Raw genomic sequence first — 16,910 nt, forward strand, 5'->3', positions numbered from 1 at the left:
GACTTCTGACACTGGATAAACAGTCTACATTGGCAGCAGTAGCCCCATTGTGTCCAAATTAGTGGTTTTCAAACCATGGATTGAGACTCCTCTGAGTGTTCAAACAACCCTTTCACAAATGTCACATATCATATATCTTGTTTATAAGATATATACTTTACAATTCATGACTATAGCAAAATTATATTTATGAAGTTGCAATGAAATAACATTATTGTTGTGGAGCTGTATATTAAAGATTCACAACATTTTGAAGATTGAGGACCACTAGTCCTGACTTCTCTAAAGCATGCCTGTCACTATGGGCTGGAGGAATAATCCCCTTTATTCAATCAGGCAAACGCAGAAAAACGAAAACATTACCCAATAGTTATGAAAGTTAAACATCTATTGTCTATAAGCAGGGCATGCTGGCATCTTAGACAAATGAGATCAAAATGAAAATCACTGTGACCAAATGAGAAGCAGAGGAGAATAACCAGTACCCTAGTGGTGACATAAGTGGGTATTAGCCCAGACACCCGAGATACAAGATACAGTCTTCAAAACATAAGAAACTTAAGGAGATTGAAGACCAAAATGCTGACACTGTGCCCCTTCTTAGAATTGGAAACAAAACACCAATGGAAAGAGTTACAGAGACAAACTTTGGAGCAGAGACAAAAGGATGGACCACCTTGAGACTGCCATTCCTAGGGATCCATCCCATAGTCAGCCTCCAAACGCTGACACCATTGCATACACTGGCAAGATTTTGCTGGAAGGACCCAGATTTAGCTGTCTCTTGTGAGGCTATGCCATGGCCTAGCAAACACAGAAGTGGATGCTCACAGTCAGCTATTGGATGAATCACAGGTACCGAAATGGAGGAGGTAGAGAAGGTACCCAAGGAGCTAAAGGGGTCTGCAATCCCATAAGTGGAACAACAATATGAACTAAAGAAACCCCCCAGAGCTCATTTTTCTAGCTGCATATCAGAGCTCATGTTTCTAGCTGCATTTGTATCAGAAGATGGACTAGTTGGCCATCATTGGAAAGAGAGCCCCATCAGTCTTGCAAACTTTATATGCCTTAATTCAGGGGTATGCCAGGGACAAGATGTGGTGGTGGTGGTTGTGGGGGGTTAGGGGGAGGGTATGGGGGGCTTTCGGGATAGTATTGGAAATGTAAATGAAGAAAATACCTAATTAAAAAAAAGAGGAAACCATTGTCAGAACCACCACCAAGAATTTTAAATAACTGCCCTAAAGTCTGGATTTAAGATTCCTTGAGAATCTTCCAAAACAAAAGGAAATGCAGAATCTTGGTGAAGTAATTGGAGAAACAAGAGAATTCATCACATAAAAACAGACAGAAGAAGTAGGAATTAAAGACATATTTGGGCAAGATGAATAGTGAAGTAGAGATTAGAGCAAGCAGAAAGGACTGAGGAGATAGCTCACTGCTTAGGCCCACTGATTGCTTTTGCACAGGACCAGGGTTCAATTTCTAACACCCACATGGTTGTTCACAACCACCTGCAATTCTAGTTCTAGACGATCTGATGACCTTTTTGGACAACACACACACACACACACACACACACACACACACACACACACACACACACACACATAGAGACACATCATACACATACACTCACCCAGAGAGAAAAAAAAATCTTTTAGAAAACAATCATACAAACAAAAAGGAGTCAAGTATAGTTTTATTCCCCTTTAATACTCAGGAAGCGGGCTAAACTCTGTAAGTTGAATGCCTGCCTAGCTGATAGGTGTTTTCAGAATTTTATTTTTCTTTTCTTTCTTTTTTCTTTTTCTATTTTTTTTTTTGAATTTTAGGACTGTTTCAGTATTTCAGTATTTTCTAGAGTTTTTTAGGATTTACTTTTTCTAATGTTTTAGGCGTCATTTCAGACTTTTTAGTATTTTAGAGTTTTCAGGTTTTTTTTTGTTTGTTTTGTTTTTTTGTTTTGGGAGGGGGTTATTTAGAGATTTAGGGTTTTTGATGGTTTTATATTTGGGGGGATATTTTGTGCTTAAATTTTTTTTTTTGGGTAGGGGTAAGGTTTATTTTTATTTTATTCATTCATTCATTTATTCATTCATTTATTCATTTATTCATTCATTTATTCATTATTCATTATTTATTCATTCATTCACTTATTCATTTATTCATTTATTCACTTATTCACTTATTCATTTATTCATTTATTCATTATTTATTTGTTCATTTATTCATTTATTCATTATTTATTTGTTCATTTGTTCATTTGTTCATTTATTCATTTAATCATTTATTCATTATTTTTCATTTATTCATTTATTCATTTATTCGTTTATTCATTTATTCGTTTATTCGTTTGTTCGTTTATTCGTTTATTTGCTTATTCATCATTTATTTATTTATTCATTTATTCATTTATTCATTTATTCATCTATTCATCTATTCATCTATTCATCTATTCATCTATTCATCTATTCATTTATTCATCTATTCATTTATTCATTTATTCAATTATTCATTTATTATTCTTTATTCTTTATTCTTTATTCTTTATTCTTTATTCTTTATTCTTTATTCTTTATTCTTTATTCTTTATTCATTTGGTTCTTGATTTCTCCTAGAAATTTAAGGTATTTCAGGGTCTTAGGGCTTTTTAGGGTTTATAAATAATTTTAGGATAATTGTAGTTTTTTGTGTGTTTCTGTTTTTCTTGTTGTTTTGTTTTGTTTTGTTTTTGTTTCTTTTTATAGTTTTAGTGTTTTATAAAGTTTTAGGATTTTTTAAGAGTTTTTTGTGTTCGTGTGTGTGTGTGTGTGTGTGTGTGTGTGTGTGTGTGTGTGTGTGTAAATTTTTTTTTTAAGGGTTTAGGATTCTTTTTATATTGCAGGATTTTAGTTAGTGTTTCAGGGTTTTGTAGGTATTTTTTTGGGGGGGAGCGGGTTAGGATTCTTTTTAATGTCTCAGGATTTTAGTTAGGGTTTCAGGGTATTGTAGGTATTTGCTTGGTTGTTTTGTTTTGTTTTGTTTTGTTTTAAGCAGGTTTTCAAGTTATTTTTTTGAGTTTCAGAGTTATGATGTGTTTTTATAACTTTTTAAAGGAACTTTTTTTTTAGGGTTTTAGAGTTCTCTGTTGTTGAGATTGTTTTAGAATTTTAGGGTTTTTCTTTATTTTTTAGTTTTTGTTTGTTTGTTTGTTTGTTTAAGTTTAATTAAGGAATTTTTAAAAATTGTTTTAAGATTTTTTGTTTTGTTTTTTTAATAAGGTTTGTAAAATGATTTTTTTCCAGTGTTTTTGGCGATTTTTTTAGGAAATAAAGTTTGTAGTTGTTGTTGTGGTGGTTTTGTTCTTTTTCTTTTTTTTTTTTTAATCTTTTTTTTTTTTTTTGTCTCATTAGGGATTTAGACTTGTAGAGTTTTAGGATATTTTTTAGGGTTTTATAATTTATTTAGGGTCCTTTTAGAGTTCTTTTGTTTTCTTATTTATAGAATTTTAGGGTTTTAAAACATGTTTATTAAGAATTAAAAAAATAGCTTTCTTGGGTCATTTAGTGTTTGTTTTATACGTTTAGGGCTTTTAGGGGTTTTAGGTTTTGCTTTATTGTTTTAGGTTTTTTTTTCGGTCTTTAAATGATTTTAGGGTTGTTCTCAGTGTATTTGGCGACTTTTTTTTTTGTTTGTTTGTTTTTTTGTTTTTTGTTCTATGGTTTTTGTTTTGTTTTGTTTTGTTTTTAAGCCTTAGTGTGGTTGTTGTTGTTCTTTGCTTGTTTGTTTGATTGTGGTAATGATTTTATGTTTTTATGTTTTTCTGGGTCTTTTTAGAGATCTAGAATTTTTTCTGAAAACTAAAACTAGGGTTTTAGTTTTCTTTTTTTCAAAAATTTTATGTTTTTTGTTTTTTGGGTTTTTGTTTTGTTTTGTTTTGTTTTTTGTTTTTAGGGTTTTTGTTGTTCATTTAAAGCTTCAAGTTTATTTTCTTTTCTTTTCTCTACATTTTTTATTTTTTTATTTTTTAGAGTTTTTAGGGTCTTTAAGGTTCTGTCTCTAAAAACATAGAAACTGAAGCTAATGCTTTTAGATTATTCATAAATGTATTCTATTCTGAAAACAAGAAACACTATAAAGTCGTGTTTGTTCATTTGTGTGTATGTCCTCAGGAGCTATAGATTGTGTTTGCCTAATGCAGAGCTCTAGAATATGACCTGATCATACAGATTTAATTGTCACATCATGAAAGTTCAAGAACTATAGTCTGTGTATCCTAGTTTATTCATCTTTCAAACAAACATTGTAGAAATGTCACAGAGTGCGGAGTTTATTGATCAAGATTTCGAAAAAGGACCTCAAAAGTCATTAATTCTTATACTAGCCAACCTCTACCCATCTTTCCAGTTTACTCCTGTAAGAATAATTGCACCTGTGTTTTGGTTAATTCTTATTAAATTCTTCAGTAAAAAAAAGGCCTTTATTAGGCCCCTTCCAGCTTAGTGAAAAACTCCATTCACTCTTCATCTGCAAGAAAAAGCATTTTTTTCTTTCACAGACTTTGTTAATTTTACAACATTTACCCCTGGATGGTTTCCATTTCCACAGTTGTGTTTGCCATGGCTCAATATTTCATCTCTATTCAGACAACACCTCTCATATACCACAGGTTAAGACAAAAAGGCTCATATGTGAGTCATGCCAAGAAAGCATAATGAACTTGGGGGACACAGAAGAGGGAAAGACACAAGAGCAACAGAAGTATCATTAAGCTGGCTACTACTCTAGAATACTGCATGCTATTCATGTATCCTGGGGATCAAGAAATTGTTTTGATTTAAGTTTTATTGCATTATGATAAGAAAATATACATAATTTCAATTTTTCTGAATTTGTTATCATTTAAAAACATATTGAGTAAGCAGATTTACATCACATTCTTTTTTTTTCCTTTTGTACTCCAACTCCTCCAGCAGAGGTCCACTCAAAACCTATCAGACCTTTCAATTTTTATCTTGTTCTTTAAAATTTATAAAATACTATAATAAAAGTTGTTTGATATAAAACAATCAATTGAATAGTCCCATGTAGATGTTTGTCAGAAGCAATACTGAAAATATAACATTTTTCTCAATATAAATTTTAAATAACTCCCAATAAATTAAAAATAAATTATTCTTTTGAAGGTCTGGATTTATAGAAAGGTTATGTATAAAATTGGTTTTGAATATGCTGTTTTCTCTGTCTAAGGTGATTGAGAGTTTTTTTCAGTAGAGGAGCCTGCGCTGCTATTTATGTTCTCTAGAGGTAAAATAGATGCTGGGACTACTATCATTTTTTTGAAAATACATCCATTCGTTAAGAGGGGAGGCCTTCCACTGGCCTGTGTAACCTAGTGCCATGTTCTAGGTGCTGCTAGTAAATGGGGATTCAAGTGACATCGCCAATGACAACAGAAACCACCTCTTTCAAAATCCAACCTAAGAATGTTAGGCAGAGTTTATTTTGACTGTCTTATGGTAACCGGATCTTATATAGAGAGGATGGAATTCATGTATCTCTTCAGAAAATGCTTTTAAGTTCTGTAATTTATATTTTACAGAGAAGGAAAAGAGAGAAATCACTTCATAAAGAATAGCACCGAAGAAAGCAATGACCAATGCAGCATTAAAGCAAAACACTATTGTGCCCAACACTGTATTTTTCTAGTGATTAGGTGGAGTCAAGTAGCCATGGATGCTACTGGACCTTAGAGGTGCTGGAGACATTCAGATTACTTTTTGTTATGTTTTATTTTATTTTAACATTTATTTTATTTTAACAATTCCAGTTTTTAGGCAGTCTTCTGCTAAGACCCCTAGTGTTCTGGGGTACATCTGACCTTACTGATCTTCAGGCGACTAGATTTGGCAGGAGCAGAGTGGAAACTAGATATATTACAACGAATTCACTGATCTACTTGCCTACTTCTGGTCATCTCAGATTGTCATCCAAAATTCTATACTTATAATTTCTGGAACATGCAGCTTATGCCATGATTCACAGGCAGATAGTACAACTGCTTCTGCTACTGTACTAAATTCAAGTCTTTTCAGGACTTGTTGACATTTGAAAATATAGGAAAATATAGGAACAAGTTTCTCTGAGGAAGAACCCTTCCCAGAAAACACTCTATAGTGTTTTCATGCTGGACATCTACAAGCTAACCACCTGTCTAGGTAAATATAACTACTTTTCTTTGTGTACACATTTTGTAATATGGACTGTGCTTGTGAAAAATACGACCTGGGAGAAATTTCCTTTTGGGCTTTTGATTTAGATTGCTTCTTCACTGTTGAATCAGGAACTGCTACAAAAAATATTTCATTTCTATGTTATTTTTTGTTTTTTGGGTTGCTTGTTTAGTTTTTTTTGTTTGTTTTTGTTTTTCTTTTTGTTTTGTTTTGTTTTTTGTTTTTCCTTTTTTTAATATACAATTTCTCTACTTAAAACTGATTGTTCTAAAGATCACTCTGTACACCAGGCTGACCACAAACTCACCTGCCTTTGCCTCTCAAGTGCTGGGTTTAAAATATGTACCAACACCATCACCACCAAAATGACCACCATCAGCTCAGCATAAACGGTTCTAATTTTAGTGAGGATCAATTATTAATGCTAGAAGGAATGCTTCTTCCATGAAATCTAAAACTCTTAACTCTCTTAGCCATAGATATCTTCAGGTTTTCTTATTTTTTAAATTTTCTTCTTACATTTAAAACCATGCCATTTTGAATTTTATAAATTTTATTTATTTTATTAATTTATGTGCAGTATGAAGCTGAGATTGAGCTTGAGGCTGATTCTTTTAACTATTATGAGTCAGGACTCTCTAAGAGTACAATACATACAACAAAATTATGTGTGTGTGTGTTTGTGGGTATATATATATATACATTTATATAAATACATTTATATATATACATTTATAAATATAAATATATATATATATGTATATGAATATATAATTATGCATGCATACATATTATACATACATATATAAAACATAATTATGTGTTTATGTATATGTATGTATATATAATTATGTATATACATTTATATGCATATATATACACGATTCTATACAACTATAATGCATATATTATATATAATTTATATTTATATCTAATATATTTTATTATTTGTTATATTTTTAGAACATATTATATATTATTATATATTTTTTAGTTTATTAAAGTGAATTACAGGGTGTGTTCCAACAATAGCTGTCTAACAATTGAGGTTGTGAGAATCCAGTAGTTGTTCAGTCAATGAGACAAGATGTGTCAGATGGTCTTCAGTGTATTCTGGAGTTCTGAGGAATTGCCTGTAAGGGACTTGCCAATGAGGGCGAAGAGGGTAAGAAAAAAAAAACTTTTTTCTTCCACGACTTTTATATATAAGGCTGCAGATATATAGATATATAGGTGTGTGTCAAGTTAAATATATATATAGATATATAGGCGTGTGTCAGGTTAAATGTGAGTTTTCCCACTTAAAAGATACAGAGTCAAAGTGGATCTTAACATTTCTAATTATTAAGAAAAAAATCCTTTACAGTCTTGCCCAGTCACTTGGGTTTTAGTTAACTCCAGATATAGTCAAGTTAACCACCAAGACCACACTCATTACAGTGTCCAATTGGTTCAGCATAATTTATTGAAATGTCTAGCCTTTCTTCATTGAATTGCTTGTGTGTTTTGTTGAATGTATTTGGCAGTTTGTATACATATGTCCAGAGTGAGCTGTTTTATTTTGGTTGTGACTATTGAACTCTTATACAATTATAGATAAGCGCTCACATCTATTGTACTGAATTTTTTCTACTTTATTACTCCCTGTTATTCTTTGCATTGTGAAGGAAGAGATGGCTAAATGGTCAACAGTACATGTTAACCTTCGCATTCTGTTTATAGCAGGCAATGTACCTCAAAAAAATGCCTGATGCTAGCTAGTTGTGGCACAATCTTTCAATCCCAGCACTTGGGGGCAGAAGCAGGGGGGATTCTGAGTTCGAGGTCAGCCTGGTCTAAAACGTGAGTTTCAGTACAGCCAGGGGTAAACAGTGAAGCCTTGATTCAAACAAATCAGCATCAGCATCAACAACCACAAACAACAACAACAACAAAAACAACGACGACGACAAAACCCTACCCATCTCTCCAGCTCTTCTGGCCTCCTTAGGTTTTGCACATATATCACACATGCGCAAACACACACACACACACACACACACACACACACACACACACACACACACACACACACACACACACTCACACGCACCTGTACACACAGAAGAACACAGTTCAGATTTTAAAATGGATTTTCTGACTTACCAAGAAATAAAACTACACCAATGTTGTTGGTACCAATAAACCTTAATTGTAATAATACAAACTATGTTAAACACCAAAGATTTCATTCAGGTCAGAAGCCCTTTAATTTGGGAGACTATTACTTCAGAAATGTTAGCTCATTAAACACCAGCTGACCCACATTGCTGACCATCCCTATACATGACACCTGTGTGAGAAAACGTTAAACAGACGATGGAACCTTTTCAGAACCCATAAAATACATAATCAGGAAACGCAGACTGAATTCCCAGGCTAAGAGAAATTAGCATATTTCAGGGACAGAATGTAATAAAGGTTAAAAGTGTAGAAAATTTGGAAGAGTTCTGTTATGTTTCATTTCATAAAACGATATGTTAGAAGGTCTACACTGCTTCACACTGCCTTCCATTTTCAGTTTTAACCACACAATTTTTGTTTGTGACTTAAGGAATAAAAGAAATGAGTGTTTGTTTGACATCTGAGTCCATAGCTATGTTTTTCTCAGACCCTATGCTCTGGTGTCACGAACTATGATTTCATTCTTCACTCTTTCTCAGAAGAAATAGAAAAAGCTATTAGGGCTCTTGAAGTCAGAAAGAATTAATATTCATGGCATAGTTTCAGTGGCTATAATTGTGATCGCCATAGAAGACCAAAACAAAGAATTGGGTAACTTTATGAACAACATGAGTAGACTATGTTTTCCTTGATTGTTATCATTGTAGATATCACCACGAGTTTTTCCTGTGGAAAGCTTTTTCAAGGAAGCTTGTGGAATACAAGAAGACCTGAAAGCCAACATAAAAATAAACTCAAACAAGTCAATGGCCTTTCTCTATACAAAGAATAAACAGGATGAGAAAGAAATTAGGGAAACAACACCCTTCTCAATAGTCACAAATAATATAAAATATCTCGGCGTGACTCTAACTAAGGAAATGAAAGATCTGTATGATAAAAACTTCAAGTCTCTGAAGAAATTAAAGAAGAAGATGGAAAGATGGAAAGATCTCCCATGCTCATGGATTGGCAGGATCAACATTGTAAAAATGGCTATCTTGCCAAAAGCAATCTATAGATTCAATGCAATCCCCATCAAAATTCCAACACAATTCTTCAACGAATTAGAAGGAGCAATTTGCAAATTCATCTGGAATAACAAAAAACCTAGGATAGCAAAAACTCTTCTCAAGGATAAAAGAACCTCTGGTGCAATCACCATGCCTGACCTAAAGCTTTACTACAAAGCAATTGTGATAAAAACTGCATGGTACTGGTATAGAGACAGACAAGTAGACCAATGGAATAGAATTGAAGACCCAGAAATGAACCCACACACCTATGGTCACTTGATCTTCGACAAAGGAGCTAAAACCATCCAGTGGAAGAAAGACAGCATTTTCAACAATTGGTGCTGGCACAACTGGTTGTTATCGTGTAGAAGAATGCGAATTGATCCATACTTATCTCCTTGTACTAAGGTCAAATCTAAGTGGATCAAGGAACTTCACATAAAACCAGAGACACTGAAACTTATAGAGGAGAAAGTGGGGAAAAGCCTTGAAGATATGGGCACAGTGGAAAAATTCCTGAACAAAACAGCAATGGCTTGTGCTGTAAGATCGAGAATTGACAAATGGGACCTAATGAAACTCCAAAGTTTCTGCAAGGCAAAAAACACCGTCAATAAGACAAAAAGACCACCAACAGATTGGGAAAGGATCTTTACCTATCCTAAATCAGATAGGGGACTAATATCCAACATATATAAAGAACTCAAGAAGGTGGACTTCAGAAAATCAAATAACCCCATTAAAAAATGGGGCTCAGAACTGAACAAAGAATTCTCACCTGAGGAATACCGAATGGCAGAGAAGCACCTGAAAAAATGTTCAACATCCTTAATCATCAGGGAAATGCAAATCAAAACAACCCTGAGATTCCACCTCACACCAGTCAGAATGGCTAAGATCAAAAATTCAGGTGACAGCAGATGCTGGCGTGGATGTGGAGAAAGAGGAACAATCCTCCATTGTTGGTGGGATTGCAGGCTTGTACAACCACTCTGGAAATCAGTCTGGCGGTTCCTCAGGAAATTGGACATAGTACTACCGGAGGATCCAGCAATACCTCTCCTGGGCATATATCCAGAAGATGCTCCAACTGGTAAGAAGGACACATGCTCCACTATGTTCATAGCAGCCTTATTTATAATAGCCAGAAGCTGGAAAGAACCCAGATGCCCCTCAACAGAGGAATGGATACAGAAAATGTGGTACATCTACACAATGGAGTACTACTCAGCTATTAAAAAGAATGAATTTATGAAATTCCTAGCCAAATGGATGGACCTGGAGGGCATCATCCTGAGTGAGGTAACACATTCACAAAGGAACTCACACAATATGTATTCACTGATAAGTGGATATTAGCCCAAAACCTAGGATACCCAAGATATAAGATACAATTTCCTAAACACATGAAACTCAAGAAAAATGAAGACTGAAGTGTGGACACTATGCCCCTCCTTAGAAGTGGGAACAAAACACCCTTGGAAGGAGTTACAGAGACAAAGTTTGGAGCTGAGATGAAAGGATGGTCCATGTAGAGACTTCCATATCCAGGGATCCACCCCATAATCAGCATCCAAACGCTGACACCATTGCATACACTAGCAAGATTTTATCGAAAGGACCCAGATGTAGCTGTCTCTTGTGAGACTATGCCGGGGCCTAGCAAACACAGAAGTGGATGCTCACAGTCAGCTAATGGATGGATCACAGGGCTCCCAATGGAGGAGCTAGAGAAAGTAGCCAAGGAGCTAAAGGGATCTGCAACCCTATAGGTGGAACAACATTACGAACTAACCAGTACCCCAGAGCTCTTGACTCTAGCTGCATATGTATCAAAAGATGGCCTAGTCGGCCATCACTGGAAAGAGAGGCCCATTGGACACGCAAACTTTATATGCCCCAGTAGAGGGGAACGCCAGGGCCAAAAAGGGGGAGTGGGTGGGTAGGGGTTTGGGGGTGGGTGGGTATGGGGGACTTTTGGTATAGCATTGGAAATGTAAATGAGCTAAATACCTAATAAAAATGGAAAAAAAAACAAAAAAGAAAAAACAAAAAACAAAAAAAAACCAAAAACAACAACAAAAAAAAGACCAACCAAATAATGCAAAGTGAGGGGCCCATGGCTGCCACCGAATATGTAGCAAATGATGGCCTAGTTGGACACAGTGAGACGAGGGGATCCTGGTCCTGAGAGGCTCTATACCCCAGTGTAAGGGAATGGCAGGACAGGGAAGCAGGAGTGCTTAGGTTGGTCAGTAGGGGGAGGAGGGGCATGTTAGTGGGTTTTTAGAGGGGAAAACATGAAATGGTATAACATTTAAAATGCAAATATAGAAAATATCTAATAAAAAATAATAAAATAAACCAACTTGGGAACAATAAGTTAATAGCAGAATAAAAAAAAAATCAAAGAAGCCGGGTGTGGTTTTGCAAGCCTTTATTCCCTGGACTTGGTAGGCAGAGGCAGGCAAATTTATGACTTCAAGGCCAACCAGGTCTTCAGAATGAGTTCCACAACAGCCAGGCCTACACAGAGAAACCCTGCCTCAAAAAAAAAATTAAAAAAGAAAGAACGAAAGAAAGAAAGAAAGAAAGAAAGAAAGAAAGAAAGAAAGAAAGAAAGAAAGATAGGAAGAAAGAAAGAAAGCAAAGCACCAAAGCACTCATGTGCATGCAGAATAGCACTGGTTCCAAAGACAGCACTGTCCAAATGATACAATAGCACATGTTTTCACAAAATGGATTCTGAACATGTCCTCAGATTGGCCCTTTGACTATACTATCTAGGTTATTCCCCTCATGGTCACAAGAAACAAAAGGAACAAAGAAGCAGATATCAGACTGATGCCAAGACCAGGCTATAACTCCATCATGCTTTTTGTTTTCAAACATCCAGAGAGTGGTTCTCAACCTTTCTAGTGCTACAGTTCCTTCATATATATTCTTCCTCATGCTTGGTGAGCCCCTACATAAAATTATTTTTTCCTACTTCATAACTGTTATAAATCCTAACATACATACCTGACATAAAGATAGTCTTAGACAAATCCCATGAAAGTGTCACAAGGACTTACAACTTATAGGTTGCCATTCACAGTGCCAGGAAATACTAGTAAGACTAGCCAGCTCCTTGATTTTTACACTTTCTGCCTTCCAGAACTGTACTAGGATAGATGTGGTCTATTTTAGTTGTCTAATCATGTGATCATCTGTAAAACTACTTGGAAACACACATAACCAAGTGGATTATGGAGTCTATTTTTCCTGTCCTGGAATCTTGGCAGCTCTAATGAAATAGATGAGAAAGGTTACTGGATGAATTCCTACTCAAAGTCATTGGAGACAACAGCAAATCTGTTTTGTCCGCATGGAGAATGGATGAGGATTTGTGCTCCATTAAAAATGTCAATAAATTAATTTGATTCCTGCCTGTCTATTTGTGTGTGCTTTGTACTTTTTTCTGCTTTGTGTTGTTTTCTGTGTTCTTGATTATTAACTCTAGGGTCCTTACCATACTTGCAAAATGAAACTTTTCTCAGTTGGAAAAGCTTTCATTTTAGTCCTCTGTATACAATATGATTCTTTAAAAAATCAGTTTTTGATTCCTTTGTACTAAAAGTAAGATCAAAATTTCTGGGAAGACACTTTTCATTGAAAATACAGCTTTTCATTCAATAGATTCAGATTACTGTCCCCCCCAAATCCTTCTACATCCTCTCCACTTCTCGACCCACCCAAATTCAAACTTTTTCTTTCTCCCTTTATTAAAATAGAAGCAGGCATCTAAATAATAATGATACTATTAATGATACTAATAAAAATAATAATGAAGATTAAGATACAAAATAAACAAATGAACCAGAACAGAACAAAGCAAACATAATAAAAAGAGGCAAAGAAAAAGCACAAGAAATATACATGTAGACACAGAGACGTATATGTTCACAAACACTCAGAAATCCCATAAAAACACAAAACTGCAAACCATAATATATAAACAAAGGGCCCTTAAGGCATTCTTTAAAGAACGCTGCCAATACCTTATTATATAAAGGACATAAAGGACCTCCAAGATTGTTATCCAGTTCGATTTTCATTTGCGAGGCAATGCTGAACTAGAGACTTAGATTTAAGCATGGTTTGCATACCCAGTGATAGCCTAGTTTTCAGAAAAACTAATGTTTTCCTTTCCAAGCTACAAATTAGAAATAACTTCTGAGATAAAGATAGTGGCATGCATGCCCTTCCCTCTCATTGCTTGGGCTCTTTCTATATCAGACCTTGCAGGGGCTGTGCATGCAGATACTGCTACAGACATTTTTAGTTCAATGCAACTGGTATTAGAAGGCCTTGGGTAAGAGTTTTAACCACTTCGACCTATGGGAGTGATAGGATGATAAGAAATATCAATGGCTCATTTAAACTTTGGTTGCTTCATTTTCTATACTCATGCTGGTTTGCAGCATGACCACCTTCATAGTCTCTGTGAGTTTTGACATGATGAATGAACAGGCAATCTTCAGAGGATGTAAAGAATTAAAGCTCAAGGAATGTATGAGGTGGCCCACTAGCCACTCAAGTAAGGTTACTAGCCACTCAAGGCCCGAGTGCCTGAACTTCATCTCTGAAATAATATACATGGTAGAAGAAGAGGATTGGCTCTTCCACATTGTCCTGCAATCTCTACAGTGCAGTGGTTTGTGCACAGTTACACACATATGTACTCAATCAAACACATGTACCCACAATGTAAGTACATTAAAATGTATAAGATCATATAAAAACAAGCATACCTCCTACTGGAAGTTTCAGAGAGACTACATTTATAGGATTTGGAGCTTGTTTGTTTCCTACAAACCTCCCATGCAGACGGGAGGTTTTACAACTACTTTCCCACGAGTAAGTCTTCGCTTGAAGAACTTGCCTGGGATTCCTGTAGAGTTGGATTTTCTCGCCACATATGAAGAAACCTCTGCATATTCTGAGTGCCCTAGATACTGCTGAATTGAAAAAATGCACATGCAACACAGACTTCCCACAATTGCTGAAGGCAGGTCCTCCTTTCTTTCTTTTACTGTAGAAGTATCTTTTCCATTTTCTAAACAACAGACAGTAGTAGTTTCTTTCCTAATACAAATGTCTCTGGTTTAGTTAAACAGATTTATTAGCTTCAAATCAGACAATTCCATGCAAGTTCATTTCCAGAAGCGTAAAGTGAAATTGAATTTGTGTTGTGTATTACTAACTGAGAGGCCAATATATAACCACAGAGCACTTTGAGGTGAGTGGAAAAATATTTTACATTTATAAAATGCATAAAATTCCATACCAAATTTTTATCAAACTTGCTTTATATGTAAGATCAACCAAAACTTAACAGACAACTACCAAACAGTTAAAGCATACAACATGGCAATAAATTGAAAGAAAATGTTTATTTAAAAGTGGGATATGATAATAAGCTTTTATGGAATCTGCTTAATTGTATAAGTCAGAGAAACATCACTTTTCTACACATGCTCAGAATTTAAGAGGGGGAAAAGATCCATGCGATAATCGATCCTCATAATTAATGTGTGAGTACACAATGCCTGACTCAAATTCTATCATAGACGTTAAAGTCCTGTCACTGCAGGCTCATCAGTCTCACTGCATTATTATTATTATTATTATTATTATTATTATTATTATTATTATTATTATTATTATTATTTGCTGTTGTTTTTCTTTTTGTTGTAATTAAATAATTTAAATTTAAAATTTATTAAATTTCAGTAGATGATATTCAAGAAATTATAAAACTTTTCATATTGACCAGGGACAAATGAATCTGCACTAAACAACTACCTCTCATTACCCATATTATTATCCGGTAACAGTGTGCACAAGCAGACCTGAGACCTAACAAAGTTGTCCTTTAGTTCCTCATTTTGCTCACATCAGCATCTATAAAACATTGCCAAGTTCAGACGTTAAGAATCTGCATAGTATATTTCACAGACCAAGTCCTCATTGATGACAGAAACTGTGGCTATGTACTGTGTTTACACTTTATTCCTCATGATGAAGGAACAGCTGAAAGCAAGAAACTAATGCTCTAAAGGGCTTACCAAGAAACTTCCCTGGACAATATTGGTATGAATTAGTACAATTTGACTAAAAGAGCACTTTGTCCACCAGGCTTGGAAGATGTAGAAAATGTAAAAATATTAAAGAGAAAAATGTAAAGCTGTACTTGTAATATAGTTAACAAAACACACATGGAAGGAGTTACAAAGACAAAATTTGGAACTGTGACGAAAATATGGACCATCTAGTGATTGCCATATCCAGGGATTCATCCCATAATCAGCTTCCAAACGCTGACACCATTCCATACACTAGCAAGATTTTGCTGAAAGGACCCAGATACAGCTGTCTCTTGTGAGACTATGCCGGGGCCTAGCAAACACAGAAGTGGATGCTCACAGTTACCTATTGGATGGGTCACACGGCCCCCAATGCAGGAGCTAGAGAAAGTACCCAAGGAGCTAAAGGGAACTGCAACCCTATAGGTGGAACAACAATATGAACTAACCAGTACCCCAGAGCTCTTATCTCTAGCTGCATATGTATCAAAAGATGGCCCAGTCAGCCATCACTGGAAAGAGAGGCTCTTTGGAATTGCAAACATTATATGCTCCAGTACAGGGGAACGCCAGGGCCAAAAAGGGGGAGTGGGTTAGTAGGGGACTGGGGGGATGGGTATGGGGGACTTTTGGGATAGTTTTGGAAATGTAAACGAGGAAAATACCTAATAAAAAAAGAGAGAAATAAAAAAGAGTTTATGGTTAATGAAGGTATATTTTTGTTAAGATTTGTTCACATAGCCTGTCTTCCACTTAGCTCTATTTCCATAGCAAATGGAATGCAATTCTGCCAGGCCTTGTCTATCATCAATACTCATGGATGTGCAACTACAATAGCCAAAACTGGGAGTTATCATGGAAGATCTCTTTTCTGAAGAAAAATTGAGGAAGAGTGGATTGGGGTAGCAGGAGTGGAGGAGAAGTCAGGGAGCAGAGAAGAGAAGGAATACTAGGTTTGGGATGTTGATTGACTAACTTATTTAACAAAAATCAGCTCCAGGACAGATTTTTTTCTGGTGTTAGAGAAAACTTATCTCAACAATTATTATTAAGGAGAATTTTATTCTCTGAGATCCTGGAGTGAATTTATATTGGTGTGTGTGTCTGTGTGTCTGTGTGTCTCGGTGTGTGAACCTACGATGTTGCTTAAAGTAGCTAGCATAATATAATCTGTCTTTCATGAACTCACAAGCCAGGATTCACTTCTCTTACTACATGGCCATCTTAAGAAGAATCCTCCTGGCCAAGCAGTTGTTATTTCAACATAAACCTGGGATTCAATCTACTCTGCTTCTAATTGGGACCATAAGTATAAGCCACATGTGTTTCTCTGCCAGACTACTAGT

This window comes from Mus musculus, chromosome Y (assembly GCF_000001635.26).
Source record: "Mus musculus strain C57BL/6J chromosome Y, GRCm38.p6 C57BL/6J".
In the NCBI taxonomy this organism is placed as follows: Eukaryota; Metazoa; Chordata; class Mammalia; order Rodentia; family Muridae; genus Mus; species Mus musculus.